The sequence below is a fragment of the Macrobrachium nipponense genome, chromosome 6, assembly GCF_015104395.2.
Source record: "Macrobrachium nipponense isolate FS-2020 chromosome 6, ASM1510439v2, whole genome shotgun sequence".
Taxonomy (NCBI): domain Eukaryota; kingdom Metazoa; phylum Arthropoda; class Malacostraca; order Decapoda; family Palaemonidae; genus Macrobrachium; species Macrobrachium nipponense.
The window spans coordinates 50,397,191-50,412,190 of NC_061108.1; the positions used below are offsets into that span (position 1 = coordinate 50,397,191).

The 15,000-nt window shown below is 36.0% G+C and overlaps 1 protein-coding gene and 1 long non-coding RNA gene across 17 annotated transcripts in view; both read left to right on the top strand.

Moving 5' to 3' along the window:
- Nucleotides 1-15,000, top strand: part of LOC135216344 (eye-specific diacylglycerol kinase-like) — an 818,192-nt gene that overhangs the window by 651,974 nt on the left and 151,218 nt on the right. The gene's annotated exons all lie outside the window — the stretch shown is intronic.
- On the top strand, nt 2,407-3,546 carry LOC135216835 (uncharacterized). The gene is made up of 3 exons (XR_010314936.1): nt 2,407-2,587; nt 2,841-3,021; nt 3,345-3,546. It is a non-coding gene; the product is annotated as an uncharacterized LOC135216835 (long non-coding RNA).

Here is a 15,000-nt window from a genome sequence, read left to right on the forward strand (position 1 = left end):
CCGATTATAGAAATCTAAAAGTATAGAGGAGGTTTGACGGTCTCGTGAACGCTACACAACGAAAGTCATGCATTGCACAACATTGGGTGAAAGTCAAGTCGGAGACAGACGTCCATGTTTTGTCTTGTGATGTCAGGTCTTGGTTTTTGCTCGGTCCCTCACATTCTGTGTATTCTTTCGCTATTCTTCTTTTATGCGTTCCACATCTTCGCCTACGATAGTACGCGCATATTCCAAGAATATTTTATTTTCGTTTCTGTCGTAAATAATTAATTCTTTATGATAACACCATTCTGGAAATGCAATAGTCACACAGTCTGGTATAATTGTCAACACGTTTTTACATGATGAAATTTATATATTTAGATGTCTGTTCATAATATTATCGCTAAGGAACAATGACTATATCATTAACATAACTAAATTACAATGTATATGAGGTTTCACAAAGAAAATTGATATCACGTCCAAGTTCTGAGAGTTTAATATGCGTGTATGGTCTCCCGCTGGAGTCATTTGTCAGTAATTTATTGAGTGGATTTCACGCTTCTTGAAGATCCCTGGTCAGTGCTGAAGTGCTTCCATTAGACCTTCAGACTGAAGTACCTCTTTGGTGGAAAAGAGAAGGCATAAGTTCAGTGTTGGCGTCATTGCTGTAATGTAAAATTATTTTCAAAACGTTTGGAATATCGATGAAGCACACATTCATAGTAATATTATAGCTGAAACAATCAAGAATGTAACTGACTCATTTCTAACCTGTCAAGTTAACAGAATATAGTTAATATAAATTCTACGCTGTCTTCTATGTAACGCCGACCATTTTTCAAATAGTGGGACTATCTGGAAAGTATATTGAATCTGCATCAAAAACCAACACCATTCAAAAGAGATTTAATCATAATTTAGCTTTTAAGAGAGAGGTTGATATTTCGAATTCATTATGCCATGGGTACATAAACCATATGATTTTCTTTCTAGTACTTGCATAACCTCTAAGACGGATCGAATACTTTGAACGAAGAATTTTGTCTAGCGGAATCAGTCTCGGGAACAAAGAGAAGAAAAGAAATAATAACAGGAAGAAAAGGAATAATAGCAGGAAGAGCGGATAATAATGCATTGTATTTTGAGCAATGGTGAGTCTAGGCATTAACAAGGGGCTTTACTTACCAGATAGAAAGGTTGAATTATTGATAAGAGGTGCAGTCACACTTGCCGTTCATATTATAACAATGTAATTGTGTTTATTCCAACATATATTTGTCTGCAAAACCAAGGAATTGCAAAAATTGAAATGAAATGATCGTCGCTTGATATATTAATATCAATATTAGTATATATTATATCTATATATAGTATATATATATATAATATATATATGATAGATAGATAGATAGATAGATAGATATATAGTATCACACATATAATATATATATACATATAGATATATATATGATTAGATTATATATATAGATAGATAGATAGAGATAGATAGATAGATAGATAGATATATATGTATACACATATATATATATATATATATATATACTATATATATATCACATATATAGCTATATATACGTATACACACACACACACACACACACACACATACATATTATATATATATATATATATATATATATATATATATATATATATATGTGTGTGTGTGTACGTTATCCTTTGGAATAGTTTAGCTTGGTAATATTATCCAGCCGTACCTGTTATGATATTGAATGAATACCGAGGACAGCCTGAGGTACAAGAACTATTTAATTAAGATTGTTGAAGCTGTGGTCATTTGTTAACGTTGAAATGAAAATTGTTATAGCATTATTATTAATTAAATCAAACAATTTTATCAGAGGGTGACCCAATCGGTCAGTGAACCACTGTTGGTTATTAAACATGAGATGTGCAAGGTTTCAAGTGCAGAGGGATGGATGTTTGTAAGCTTCAGTCGATACTCCAGTGCTGTGGTGCACTGCAGGTCTTATTCAACAGAAGCACCTCTCTCTCTCTCTCTCTCTCTCTCTCTCGTCTCTCTCTCTCTCTCTCTCTCTCTCTCTCTCTGTATATTGCGGAAGAGAATCAAGGATGCCCTTTATATCCAAGAATATAAGTTGTTGCTTCATTTCTAAGAATGTAAGTCGTGCCTCCCCTTTTTTAGGACATTCATCTTATAGATTTATCCCTTCTTAGGATGAATAGAACATTTGTTACAGATATTAAGCGCACACAAGCTGACTTACATACATACATACATACATAGTACATAAATTATATATATTTACACACACACACAGATATATATTATATATATATATATATATATATATATAATATATATATATATATATAATTTAGTATTCCACTGATCACTTTTCACTAGACAGGTGTGTAATTTTTAATAACCACAGTGCCCTTGTATTTTTTCGATTTCTTCACACGTGGGAAACGCTTGTCACTACTAGGCTTAGATGTAAATGAGACAACTGAAGAAATTCTGACTCCAGAGCGATATTCGAACTTGGAAGGGTATCAGTACGAACTTGAGCTACCTACCTGGCCACGAAGAAAGGTATAAACCTATTCCCGGTCAAATGTTCTTGTATCTTTCTAATTCAGATACATTTACGAGAGCTTGAATAGACCCATCTTTACCCTAATACAGCGTTTCTTAACCTGAGGTGCTTATATCAATTTCAGGGGGTGCTGGGGAAGGTTACATATGTTGCGGTAAAATATCATTGTTCTGTAGTGAAGAAATACGTTTGGAAAAATGTATTTTTTACGCATTTTTTAAATCTGACCAACTTTAACCTGATTTTCAGATGTGTTGTAGCATGGTGATAAAAAACACTTAATTTGTTCGAGAATTCCACACTTTCGTATTAAGTCGGCATCACAAGCTTTGTAATAGACCTACAGTGTACTGCTCCAGGTAATAGCTGCGCCGGTGCCGCGTAGTAACAGGCACCAGCACAACACATTCCTTGTGTTCCTGTAATACTGGTAAGATCATTGGAGGATATGTTCTCTCTCTCTCTCTCTCTCTCTCCAATGTGTGGCATAATATTATCATATGAATGGATAGATGACGTTTCAAATCTGCACTAATTAATGAGCCTAGATATGTTTTGAGCCTATCATGATTACAACTTTCTGCTGAAATTTTATCGAAGGAATAAATTGCTGACTATATTTTGCACACTTGTTTATTACCTATAAATGTGTTCGTTGGATTGTTTATCTGTTATATTTTTTTAAACTAATTTTCTTATTTTCGTTTACGGAAACGTTTTCTACGGTCTTTACTTTATCCTTGTGGTAACTAGGTGTTAACCAATGGTAGTGGGTGCTGGACTGCTTAGACCTGACCAAAAGGGGTGCTGAGGTCGAAAAAGGTTAGCAAACACTGCCCTAATAGCCAAGTACTTAATCGTAGTTTGCTTTAAAAAAAAAAAATGTCTGCAATAATTATTTAAAACCTACTGATCACTTTGTAATAGGTGTGTGTATTTTTTGATAAGCACAACGCCCTCCTAACTTCTCGGTTATTTTACATTTTGGAAACTTCTCATATATATATATATATATATATATATATATATATATATATATATATATATATATATATATATATCTATATATATATATATATATATATATATATATTATATATATATATATATATATATATATATATTTATATATCTGTGTGTGTGTGTAAGCGTCTTTATAGTGTACTCCTTTGTAGAATTTCTCTCTCTCTCTCTCTCTCTCTCTCTCTCCCCCCCCCCCTTTGATTTTGATGATTTTAAACAAACATGACATTGTTGTAGAATCTTGAAAAGGCATCATTGACGTGAATGGTAGTACTTAAAATGTGCGATCTAAGTCGCTTATTGAATTACATTACTTTTGTAGAAGCGATTTAAATGTTCTGCTATTTCCAACGCAAGGGGCTCGTCTGGTCCAAAACGTAATTCGGGCGCTCGAGTGTTACTGCGGTGAGGTTAATTGGAGGGTCCCATCAGGACGTGCTTTAATGTAGGGAATGGTTTGCGTTACTTGAATAGTGAATGTATTACCCTTCTGCTTTAGCTGGTCTCCTGGTATAGTGGGTTGTGTCGTGATATGCCACTCAGATGTCGTGGCTTCGTGTCGCCCCCAGGGCGATGAAAAATCACTGGCTCTGTATCATGATCAATTAATGCAGTAGTATGGGGTCTGCGGTGGGAGGTTGATATCATTCTTCGGAAGCTTGAGTTTCAAGTCAATGGCCCATATGTGGTTTTTCCATGTGAATAGGTTTCATCTACTGAAATAATAATAATATTTATTTTCAATAGTGTGGATTCTCTCCTATCAAGAATGGCTCCTTGAGATAAAAAAAAAATGGCACTGCCTTATTCAAGCTGCTACCTATACGAAGGAGGAACGCTAATTAGAGAAGACTTCAGCGATGGCTGCTATAAACTTGCATAGTTTATGTGTTCTGAGACTGCATGACCACTTCTTGGTTGGACTGCCAGTCTAATTAGTGTCATGGTAATCAGATCAAATTACATAACTGTAATACTTACCACAATACTCTAATAAAGAATATAGTTCTAGATTATGTAGAATCTCGTAAACATAATTTTGAAAGATTCATTTTTAAAAGTTAATGCATCACTGAGCGATGAAGTGAGCCCGTCGATGAACAAGGTTTAACGAGGGCCTCGTACATTGAAAAAGCGCCTCAGCGGCATGGTTGGTATGGTATTAGCGTACCACCTTGGTGGTCGCGTGTTCGATTCTCGGCCATTCCATTGAGGAGTGAATGGTGTGTATTTCTGGTGATAGAAGTTCACTCTCGACGTGGTTCGGATGTCACATAAAGCCGTTGGTCCCGTTGCTGAATAACCACTGGTTCCATGCAACGTAAAAGCACCATACAAACAAACTAACAAAACAATCGTACATTGAAAAGCTTTTATAGAAGTTGCCAAGCAAATAGCCCATTAATCTGCACTGTAGCTTTGTTAGTTTATGATATATAAGGTGTCCAATAAATTGGGCGGTGTCCACTTGGACAATTAAAAGAAACATCTGCAACACATGCCTGTATGTGTGTGTGTGTGTGTGTTAGTAGGTAGATAAATAATATGAACATATAGTACTGAACATTTTATTTCCTTTGGAAAAGATATATTTTTTTGCATAAAACTCATGGAAATAAAAGAAGCAAACCACCAAAAAGTTATTCAAAAAATACCCTCAACCTCACAGAACACCCTCAACATCACTCCACACCACACCCTCAACTCATATTTACAAAAATATACACTGGTAGGTTTATCTGAAACTCTCCCGCCCAAAATCACATTTTTATTGCTGTATTGGACAGTGTCCAAAATATTTGGTCACCAATATTTACTTACCTCTTTATCCTCTTTCCAGCCAGATCAATTCATATTTCCAATGGCCATCTATACATTGGTCATTTCTTCATTGCTACACTAAGTTAGGGATACCACAAATTCTAAATACAAAAAATAACAGCTATTTACTCATCCACGCTGGCGATCTGCAGTCTTCTTCAGTGACATGTTTCAGATAAATGACTGTAAACAATACGTTAGGTGGCAGATTCTAAAGAAAACCTGTTAATTTCGGTAATACCGGCGCCTAAAAAATTGGACGCCATCCGCTAATGGGCTAAATAGTGGACTCAGAGAAGTGATCCATGTGAACTCATTTCATGATAACCCAAATGCCTAAAGCCTGCTTTAGGAAATGGTTACAAACGCACGTTTCAGACCATCTTTGTCGACGTTGAGAACTTTTCTCAGCGCATCTCTTTCCGTTAACCTTTAAGCGTTGTTATTAGGTTTAGTTATATATTGGTGCCTCCTGATATCTCAGGTTTTATATATGAAGACTGTTCTTTAAAATTCAATTCATTTTAGTCGGATTACCAAATTTGTTGTCGTTCTTTTTGCTGCTGCTGTATTTTGTTGGCATTTTCTACCTGTGGACAGGAATCACGGAATGACACTGAAACTATCTGTCTTGAAGAATTTATAGTATGAGAATAAATCTCTCCAAGAAGAATATTGGGGAAAGTGGGCTGGATTTTTCATGTTCTTGTAAGCTTTCACTATCTTTTGTGTGACTTCCACAGGCGATTGTGTGGGGACTCGAGAGCGCTTTGTGTACAGTCATTAACTTAAAAATATATGTGAATTTCCATTACTTGTGTCGAGTATTACACTCATGAAATGTTGTGAAAAGCGAAACAATTGATATTTATGACTTAGGAAAAAAAATAACCAAAAAATTGAAAGAAAATTAATGAATAAACAACTTGAGCCTCATTACTTCCCAATCTTACTACTTAAGCAAGCAACTGTATCGTTACTTGAGGTTTGGGAGGTCAAGGGGAGCTTCTTATTTTCTTAGGATCTAGGCTAGAAAAACCTAATCGAGTCGTCCCTCCCTTTAGCCTTTGTTCTTTTCGCCAGGAAGATGATTTGAAAGAGAAAAATTCCTTTGAGAGCGGCTGGGAAAAATGTAGTGAAGACAATATCTGTCGAGAGATTATCCGAAGAGATGTAGCAGTGCCCTTGGCGATGTTCGTGTCTAGAAGATTATCTGATGGTCATCCTCTCTCTCTCTCTCTCTCTCTCTCTCTCTCTCTCTCTCTCTCTCTCTCCAGTATGTGCAAGGGTGTGTGTGAGGTGTATGAATGTATTTACATATTGCTCATAAATATTTACCGAAGCATAGAGTAGCTACGTGTGCTCAGAGTTTCTTTTTTCATCGTAAACATGGTGTACCTTTACCTTCTTTTTGGTCGGCAGCTTGCCTATTTGGTCATAACATGAACATCCCCAGATAATTCAACGTTACATCCCGCTTTTTTCTTCGATAAATATAACCGGAACCTTGTGGTAATTTTTTTCATCCTTGTATATTATCAAAATGGCGAGGTTCCATTTTCTCGGATGGTCTTCACTGTGTTTTGTAAGTTTATTTAATTGTGGCTTAGCATTCAGAAATTATGCAAATATTCTCGTTATTTGCACGAGGAAATTTTTTTAAGCTGTCATGCCAGTGAAGCAATTTTGATGCTGAGTGAGGGTGAGGGAAAGCAATGAATGACTTGGTTCAAGAAGAGACGCGATAAGCAATACATTTTTGTTGGGTGGCGAGTGGTAAAAGTGTCGAAATAGAAAAGCCTCTCTCTCTCTCTCTCTCTCTCTCTCTCTCTCTCTCTCTCTCTCTCTCTCTCTCTCTCTCTCTCTCTCTCTCATTATTTCGTCGATGACCTAAGTAGTTGTTGTGACGCCATGGTACAGTTCTACATCAATCTTTCTCATTATTCCATACGCATGTTATTTGTCTAAAACACATTTTTGTGTAATTTTATATATATGAAATTTATAAAATGTTTAAATTACATTTCACCATATGTATTTGACTTCTGTGTCATACCAACATTCATTATTTTATTTTCCTAGATATTCAGGATAAATGAATCGAATAAGATAACTTACCTTGTCGTGCTTCGTTGCTCTCTGCCTTGTTTTAAGCTTTTATTATTTCGTTTCGTACTGAGTTCATTGCGAGCACTTCCCGGCAGCGCGCTCTTATTCTGTTTATATTTGCCTCCCCAGGGGCAAGTTATAGACATTCCAGTTGAATTTTATTTAGCATATTTCCTCTCCACATCACGTCCACTTTCAGACGACGTTGTCAGCTTCGTTCCTTCCCACATTCTTTACTCGAAAATGATCTTCGCGCCCATCACAAGGCGCTGATTTGTAAGTTCCGAATATCCCCCTTCAACCATCCTCTCTCTCGTCTTATTACTTCTTCCCCTCACATTTCCTTTTAATGTTTTCATTTCTGGATTCTTCCGCTCCTTCTGACCCGCATTAGATATTTACTTCTGAAGTTTTTTTATTCTTTATTCCGTTGAATTCTATTTACTTGTCTCATTTTTCAAACCACTTAGTATTATATCCTCCTTAAGTTATGCCTGTCTCTTCATTCGTCTGGAGCAAGATGTATTTTTCCCCTCAAAGCTTAAATGAAAAAGTTAGAGGAATTAAACCCACGGAATTGTGACTTGCCCGCAAGGTAGCCTTGTTTATAGTCTTTTGATCCTTTAGAAAATCCTCACGCATTTTTCTTCTACCTTTTTTATGTCCAGGGTGGAAAAGATTCAACCTTTCTGTTTTCATTTTCACGTCGTTTTTCTTTTGTCTCGTTGAAAATTTATATTAATTCTTTTCTACAGCATTTTCTTTGAAGGCGAATTTTAAAGGTTTGCGTCGAATATGGATGAAATATTGATGGAAGTTTTAATTGCATTCACTGGGCTATTATTAATTCTATATATAGAGGTCAAAGAAACAGATTATTGAAGGGGAATGCTGACTTGTATCGAAAAGCATCTATTGATTTTAACTACTAATATCTGTGAAAGCTTACATGGTAATTAACGCATTAACTTTTTTCCTGTGTGGATTTGATATTTGCCATATTTAGTGTAAGATGAAAGTACTTCTGCTAAAGTATTTAAAATGTGCTCTACTCTTAAACTTTAATTATTGTTAATGGAAACATGCTGGAAATGGGGGCATGCGAAGTACAAAAAAAAAAAAAAAAAAAAAAACACACACATACACACACAAATATATATATATATATATATATATATATATATATATATATATATATATATATATATATATATATATATATACATACAAAACCAGAAGGGTGGAAGAATCTCTTACAATGATGAGAACATTAATTGCTGTTTTAAGGCGAAACCAGTCAAGAACTGTTCAAGTTACTGGGCCCGGAAATTATAAGCTGACATCTGAGATACCTGCCTACTGGGATTTATGAATATCTTGAGTAGGCAAATGAGTCTTCATTCCCATTAGAATAACAATATTATCATCAGTACCGAAGCTCTAAAACTCCTGTGGGTTTGTTTCCCGATTAGGAAGGAGTGTTAGTCATAGAAAACAGTTGTACTAAATGATGGTGATGGAAATATTTGCGTATTTCGGGAATCCAGATGTAGTCGTCCTTTCATGTTAAGATGCGAGTAGACAAACATTATGTGAACTTCAGTCGGTTTTTTTTTTCTAAGTTTGTTTGGATGACTTTTACCTGAAATTCACGTGAAATACTTATATACAATACGCAGTATTTCCCCACATTGTTATTGCAGTTCCTATAATCTTTCACCGACAGTGGTGCCACGCCAGTTTTATTGGCCATAAATCAATCTGTCTTTCACCGACAGTTATTCAGTGACAAAACCCTCGCAAATAGTAGGCTTCATTGACAGTTCGGCTTTCTGAGTTAACAACTGCGCACGTGTTCCTTTCCCCTCTCCATACTTCGATCCAAAATTCGCGCGCTTTCACCTCGACGAAGTTCCTTCTTTCTGATTCCGTGAATGCGCAGAACAGAAACATTATTCAGAAGTGAAAGTAAGTTGTCATCGAAGACTTGTAAACATCAGTCGTCATTGGAAATAAATGAACGGTCCAGTGTTCTTTATTTATATATATATATATACTATATATATATATATATATATATATATATATATAGTATATATATATATATACAATATATATATATAAAGCTTGAAACCACTGTTGTATTGTTGATTTAGTCATAATCATACTCTCACAAATATAAGTTGAAACTGAAGGATACTGTTCACTGCGGCACATTCTTGTATCAGAGCTTCATTTATGTTATTTCCGGGGTTCATTTTCTCAGTCATGTCGAATTATCTCCAACTTTTCTCTCGCTCAATATCCGTTAAATCCCACTGGCTCTGTTACATCTGGCAATCAGTTCATTTTGGTGGGTGGCAACTGGTGGAGGAAGAGCATGATGGTGGGAAATTATCACTGAAAAATCTGTGGAAAACCGAGTTGGAGCTAACGTGTTACGACACCAGATTCTATAAGCGAGTAATTTAGGCTTTCTTAAGACCACTATTCTTCTCATTTTGTACCACAGTTTTTATTTTATGTATTTTTTATCTTGAAACTTCAGCTTCTTGCAATTGCTAATTTTGTTTTTGCCCTGGTTCTTTCTTCCTATCCATGGTAGTCAAAAACTTCGCATCGTCACTTGCATTAATCCAGTTTAACTCAAAATCGTCATTTTAAAATCACAACCACCCTCCCCCGTTATTTATTTCCTAATCTCGGGTTATCACCTTAGTATATAACCTCATTTTGTCACTTACAAGAAACGATTTGTTACATGCATTTGCTTATTATGGATCGCTGCAACATCCGATGTTGTATTGTCTTTAGCTGATGTTGTCGGTTTCAATTGTAATTATGTTCGTGTTCATTGCCACTTCTCACAATTCCTTTTGCCGTTGAAATGTTTCTCTCTCTCTCTCTCTCTCTCTCTCTCTCTCTCTCTCTCTCTCTCGTTTCCACTTCCATTTTCTGCTTTTTTTTTATCCTAGTGACATCGCTCAACGCATTATATATTCCCAAAAACCCTCTTCTCATGGCATTGTTCGGTCAGTGACTTGGGAGTCCATTAGGCCCCTGAAGTCTCGCTTCCTTTTTCCTTCTCTGGATGTTTTGTTTTTGTTCGAATTAAATTTTCGTTCCTGCACTTTTTCGCTTTTTAATATTATGAAGTTTTCGTATGTAGTTTTTTATTATCTCGCTCGTTAAAAGTAGGAATTCCGTATTTTTTTTTCTTTTTACAAAAATAAAATTTCTCTCTCTCTCTCTCTCTCTCTCTCTCTCTCTCTCTCTCTCTCTCTCTCTCTCTCTCTCAAGAATGTGCTTCCAGGGGTTCTTGCTGGTTTTTCTTACAAGAGTTCTAGAGCTTATCCTGGAGGTAGGTTTCCAACAACGCAATAGATGAGCCACAGTGCCAGTGCCGCTGGCTGTAAAGAATCCTCGAGGCCGGAACCTCGAGTGTCCTGAGTCTAACTTTAGAGAAAAAGTACTTCTGAATTCTGTGCTTTATTCCCCTTAGAAATGGGTGAAGTAACTTGGATGGACGAGCAAATGTCATTGTTTTGGTTATTAATATAAAAAAAAAAATGGCATTTTTTTTTCTATCACAGTCCTCCTGGGTATTATTATTATTATTATTATTATTATTATTATTATTATTATTATTATTTATTATTATTATTATTATTATTATTATTATGATGTTAATATCTGCAAGATAAGATTTCGGTCCTCGGAAAATTAATCCGATTGAAAAATTCTTGACCGAACTGTTTTTTGCCCTGTCATTTGGTTTCATTCATTTGTATGCAATTAATACAATCTACCTCTTCAGTGACTTCGTTGTGGTAAATGTCAGGTAAGAGTAGCTTCAGTCGGTCACTGTGCTGACTCACTCGATACCTCAGCAGAATAGAAACGATACTGACGCTAGTATAGTATATCCCGCGAACCTCCGATAGAATGTAATCGATATGAAATACATCACATTGAAATGGCGTCTCTGCAAAGAAATTATATTCAATTCATACCGACTTTTACTCACTATAATCTATTGTTATTGGCTTTGCAAATGTGAAGGAATGCCACTCCCTCACATGGTGGCCAATGGCAGGAAAGCTTTTTGTTTTAAGAAGGTATTTTCATCTGTATCACTCGCCCTTTCTCTCGTGGGTAGACTATTGACGAATAGTCTTTATATACTATCTTTCCTGTCTTTTCGAATGAAATTGACACATGTAGAGAGAAAAACGAAACACGGAAACGGAGAGAAAATTACAACTATGCAAAAGCTCCAGGAATGAGATGGAGGAAACCACCGCGACAGATTAGATGGTGGGGCACCATTACTCTTGTTGGAAAGGTTGGTACATACTTCCTAAGAAAAGGAACCGAAAGGTTCTTGGGATGTGAGGGGCGAGGGGAGAGAGTGAAGGGGGCGAGGAATGCTTTCTTGCCTGAAATGGAAAAAGGCGTTTGGGGGAAAATGTGGTATTGAGGCATTCCGATGAAAGGGTTTTGAGATGGGCATTTCAGGACAAAAGAGAGTTGAAGCTGTCGTCAACCAACTCTCTCTCTCTCTCTCTCTCTCTCTCTCTCTCTCTCTCTCTCTCTTCTCCTACTGCGAGGAATTTCCAGGTAAAGGCGGGAAATAGATTTCGTGAGAATGATGGAAACTTCACTTGAGAAAAAAAAAGAAAAAAGAAAACAAGTTGGACAATATTGTTTTTGTGTCTGCTAAAGGTGGGTGGAAGTGACTCCAGAAAATTTAGGAAAATGGCTGGAGTCTTATTTAGAGGAAATGAAAAGTGAGCTCAAAGCCGAACTCAAATCCTCAGCCTGGATGATATTCCTCCTTTAATGCTCAACGTCGATACACATGGAGCTCGCTCTCCTCTTTATGTGTTTTCCACACTTGGCTGGTAGTACTACTAAGTGTTTCACATATTCCAATTTAGGAAAAAATCATTATGTATTCAGTCACTGTTTCTGAATACGCTGTAATTTTACAGTGAGCTCCTTGGATCGTTTCAACAATTTTAGTATAGTTTTCATTTTTAACAAAGTTCACATATGGGTATCACTACAAATTTGTGTAGTTATTTGATATTGTGAACTGTAGCTCACAATTTATTCAAATTGAATGGACGGTTTAGAAAAAATTCACCACAATATCCCGTTCAAATATTCGGTCAACACAAACCTGCGATGTCAAAAGGGTAAATTTTACTGGATTTTGAATCTAAATGAGCGAATCATTATGCATATTTACTTGGAGGTGAAGAAGCCCATGGAAATGTAGTTGCATTCATGGGTAGGCACAATTTAGGAATGGGAGCCGGGTGGAGGTATGATTTCCTTGGTTTATAAATGAAAAGGATAAATTGACAAAAAGATATTACAAAAGTAGAACACGAATTATAAAGATATTGATCAAACATCATAGCTCTTTATGAATCAGGATGCCAAGGAAATGAAAAGAGAAATTTGAAAGGGATAATATATCTATCTATATATATATATATATATATATATATATATATATATATATATATATATATATATATAAATCGGAAAATATCCGTTTGTATGAACGCTATACAAATCCACAAATTTAATGATCGACTTTGGTGAGATTTTAAATAAGTCAGTATCAAACTGTGGAGGTCATGGTGAAAACAGAATTAAAATCGGACCATTGGTAGGGTAAAATGGGCTGTGGAGGCAGATGAAACTAAAAAATTACAGAAAACGACACATATTAATGTCTAATGTATAGTTTTCAAGGTCGCTGAGATGAGTATTGACAATACTGATGCCCTTCATGTCCAAGTTCAGCTACAAAAGGGAGAGGGAGGGATGGGAAGGGGGTGACTAAGTAAAAATAACTGTAAATGACAGTTATTATTGTCTAATCCATAGTTTTCGAGGTAGCTGAGATGAATAGTGACACTCGTGATGCCCTTGAGTCCAAGTTCATCCACAATAGGAAGGGGGTGGGAAGGGGATGACATGTAAAATTAACTGAAAACAACAGATATTAGTGTCTAATGTATAGTTTTCAAGGTCACTTAATGAATTGTGACACTCTCGATGTCCTTTAATTCTAAGTTCCGCCTTGATAGGAAGGTATGGTGGGAAGGGCATGACATGTAAAAATAACTGAAAACTACAAATATTAGAGTCTAATCCATAATTTTTGAGGTCACCGAGATGAAAGTGACTCTCCCAATGCCCTTTGAGTCCAAGTTTAGCCCCAATAGGATGGGGGTGTGAGAAGAAGTAATAAAATAAATGATAAAAAATAATGAATATCAGTGCCTAATCCATAGTTTTTGAGGTCACCGGGATGAATAGAGACACTCCCGATGCCCGTCAAGTCCAAGTTCAGCCCCAGATGGAGGCAGGGGTGAGAAGTGGTGAAATATAGAATGTCAAAAATGCTGGACAATGTAACTGAAGCAACTATCTTAACAGAGAAGGAAGTGAGAGATGGAGTAGATGGGGAGAGAGGAGGAGAGGGAAAGTTTATCTTTTGTCCTTCAGAGTTTTCCTGGGCAGCACCGTGTTGGCCAGCTAGTGTGTATATATATATATATATATATATATATATATATATATATATATATATATATATATATATATATATATATATATATATATATCAGAAAGACCAGATGAAATTGATAAACTGGAAATTACCTTAACGTCAAATGCAGAAAAGGCACTGACTAACTGGAGAGCAGTAGAAGTAGATTACTATTGGCAAGATTTAAATTAAAACAGCGCAATATGAGCGTTACAGTGTGCTATGCACCATGGATTGAACTCTCTGAAGCAATAAAAGATGCACTTGGTGTGAAATTGCAGAATGTTATAGAAAAAATGCCACTAAGAGATGTAAGAATTATTCTTGTTGATTTGAGCACAAAGGGTGGTGGGAACAATGAAGGCATGCAGGCTATCATGGGCGAGGAAGTCTGGGAGAGACGTCAAACACCAAACGGGGTTAGTTTACCAGTCTTGTACTTCATAGAATATGGTAATTGGTGGTACCCTCTTGTAATGAAAGGTCATCACCACACTAAACCTTGGGAAGGTCTTGTGTCACTACAGCATTCCGGTAAATATGGAAGCTAATTGAAATTGTCCATGAACGAAATAGATGCAAAATTGAAGTTGATGGGGGTCTGGTCTGGTGAATTACAGTAAACAGAAGGGTGCCACGAGGGAATGTTATTCATCTTTGGTTTTTTGTGGTCATAGGTGGAAGAGGTGGTTTAGATTGGAATAATAGAAGGAACTTGACACATTCTGCAGATGAAGCTGCTTTTATCATTAAAAGACCACAAGATGTATGAAGCGTGATTAATAAGATGCATTGTATACTGGCAAAGATAAGACTAAAACTAAATTTGATGAAAAAAATACTAAGTAATGAGAACAGAATGAACACAAAGGGATGAAATAACGT